This window comes from Pipistrellus kuhlii, unplaced genomic scaffold, assembly GCF_014108245.1.
Source record: "Pipistrellus kuhlii isolate mPipKuh1 unplaced genomic scaffold, mPipKuh1.p scaffold_m20_p_29, whole genome shotgun sequence".
Taxonomy (NCBI): Eukaryota; Metazoa; Chordata; class Mammalia; order Chiroptera; family Vespertilionidae; genus Pipistrellus; species Pipistrellus kuhlii.
Genome location: NW_023425528.1, coordinates 4,487,403 through 4,490,256, shown reverse-complemented (window position 1 = coordinate 4,490,256; position 2,854 = coordinate 4,487,403). Strand labels below are relative to the sequence as shown.

Below are 2,854 nucleotides of genomic sequence, written 5' to 3'. Positions count from 1 at the left end.
ACCCTGGAACACTGTTGGTGGGATTGCTAGGTGATGCACCCAGTATAGAATACCATATGGAAGTTCCTAAAAAAAAAAAAAAATCATAAATAAAGCTACCTTATGTCCCAGTGATTTCACTTCTGGATATATATCCAAACAAACTCAAAACCCTAATTTAAAATATAAATGCAACCCTATGTTCATTGTAACGTTATTTACAAGAAGGAAAATATGAAAGCAACCCAAATGCCCATCAATAGATAAATGGGTACAGAAAAAGTGGTACAGGTCCACAACCATCTTGTTTTTCTTTACATTGGCAGTGGCAGTAGGTCAGAGCAATTTTGGGCCATGCAGCTGCTCTACAGAGCCAGGCCTTTCTTAAGATTTTATTTCCTTAAATTTGCTCCCAAAGTGGAATCCATGACTTCCCTTGCAGGAGTGCCTCCACATCCTCAGGACCTTGGGTTTATCAAATTACCAAATAGTTTAGTGATTGCTTCTCTGGAAAACTATGTTCCTGCATCAAGAATTGGTTTGTTCATTAAAGCGGGCATTAGGTACAAGGACTCTAACAACTTAGGAACCTTTCATTTGCTTCATCTTGCATCCAATCTGACTACAAAAGGAGCATCACCTTTCAAGATAATCCATGGAATTAAAGTAGTTGGTGGTAAATTAAGTGTGACTTAAACAAAGGAAAACATGGCCTACAGTGTGCAATGTCTGCAGGATGACATCCATATTCTAATGGAGTTCTTGCTCAATGTAACCACAGCACTTGAATTTCATCATTGGGAGGTAGCTGCCCTTTGTCTCAGCTAAGGATTGAGAAAGCTGTGGCTTTTCAGAATCCACAAGCTCATATCATTGAAATTTGTACCCTGCCGCTTACTGACATGCCTTGGCTAACTCCTTGTAGTGTCCTGATTATGGGATTGGAAAAGTGACAACAGATGAGTTACATTACTATGTTCAGAACCATTTTACCAGTGTAAGAATGGCTTTGATGGTAGTTGGTGTGAGTCATCTTGTTATGAAGCAAATTGCTGAACAGTTACTGAACATGAGGGGTGGGCTTAGTTTATCTGGTGCAAAGGCCAGATACCATGGAGGTAAAATTCGAGAACAGAATGGAGACAAATACCTCTACGCTGTTTTGGCAGCAGAAAAGTGCTACTCAGGAAGGGCGGAAGCAAATGCACTTAATGTTTCCAGCATGTTCTGGGTGCTGGGCCACATGTCAAGAGAGGAAGCAATGCCACCAGCCCTCTGAACCAAGTTGCTGCCAAAGGGATTCATAAGCCATTTGACATGTCCACTTTTAATGCCAGTTACTTAGATTCTGGACTCTGGGATTTACACTATCTCCAGGCTGCAGCTGCCAGGGATGTTATCAAGGCTGCCTACAATCAAGTAAAAACAATTGATCAAGGAAACCTTTCCAGTACAGATGTCCAGACTGATAAGAACAAGCTAAAACCTAGGTACCTAAAGTCATTGGAGTATTCTGAAGGATTCCTGGATGAAGTCAGATCTCAGGCTCTTGTTGCTGGTTCGTACATGCAACCATCCACAGTCTTTAGTATATTGACTCAGTAGCTGACACCTATGTCATAAATGCTGCAAAAGAGTTTGTTTCTGTCCAGAAGTCAATGGAAGCAAGTGGAAATTTGGGGCATACACCTTTTGTCGATGAGCTGTAATACTGAAAAACATTGCAAGAAAGAGCTGGATGTTTTCGCAGTCTAAAGCAGCAAACACATGAAAGTCACAATTATATAATATAATAATTATTTTATTTTTCAATAAAGTGAAATATCTTAAAAAGTATAACTCCAAGTAATTGTTCCCAGTCTAGCTAAAGTAAATAAAACATTCTATGTATTATAAAAGTGGTACATATGTACAATGGGTTATTACTTGACTGTAAAAAAAAATAATGAATTGTTACCATTGGATGGACCAAGAGGGTTATGCTGAGTGAAATAAGTCAGACAAAGAAAGACTAATACCATAAGTTTTCACTTATATGTGGAATCCAGAGAATAAAATAAATGAACAAATAAAACAGAAAAAAAAAAAAAAACAGAAGCAGACTCAAAGACACCGAGAAGAGACTGATAGCTGCCAGATTGGAGGAGATTAGGGACTGGATGAAAAGGGTGAAGGGATTAAGAACTACAAATTGGTAGTTACAAAATAGTCATGGAGATGTAAAATACAGGCATAGGGACTATAGACAATAATATTGGTAAATTATATAATTGTCTATATAACCACTACCCTGTATGTCTGAAACTAATATAAAATAATACTGAATGTCAACGGTAACTGAAAAATAAAATATAAAATGGGGAGGGATTTCTTATTCCTTTGTTGATGGTTTCTTTTGCTGTCCAGAGGCTTTTTATTATTTATGTAGTCCCATTTGTTTATTTTCTTCTTAGTTTCCATTGCTCTAGGATCTGTATTGGTAAAGAAATTGCTACGACATATGTCTGATATTTTGCTGCCTATGGATTATTCTAAGATTTTTATGGCTTCGTATTTTATGTTTAAGTCCTTTATCCATTTTGAGTTTATTTTTGTGTATGGTGTAAGTTGGTGGTCTAGTTTAATATTTTTGCATATATCTGTCCAATTTTCCCAACACCATTTATTGAAGAGACTATCTTGACTCCATTGTATGCTCTTGCATCCTTTGCCAATTATTAATTGAGCATGCTAGCTTGGGTTGATTTCTGGGCTCTCTGTTCTATTCCATTGGTCGATATGTCTGTTCTTATGCCAGTACCAGGCAGTTTTGAGAACAGTGGCTTTGTAATATAGCTTGATATCTGATATAGTGATCCCTACAATTTTGTTCTTA

The 2,854-nt window shown here is 37.4% G+C and overlaps 1 pseudogene; it reads left to right on the top strand.

Annotated features, from left to right (window-relative positions):
• The first annotated feature begins 333 nt into the window (after positions 1-333).
• LOC118728174 lies at positions 334-1,720 on the top strand (annotated as a pseudogene).
• The last annotated feature ends 1,134 nt before the right edge of the window (positions 1,721-2,854 follow it).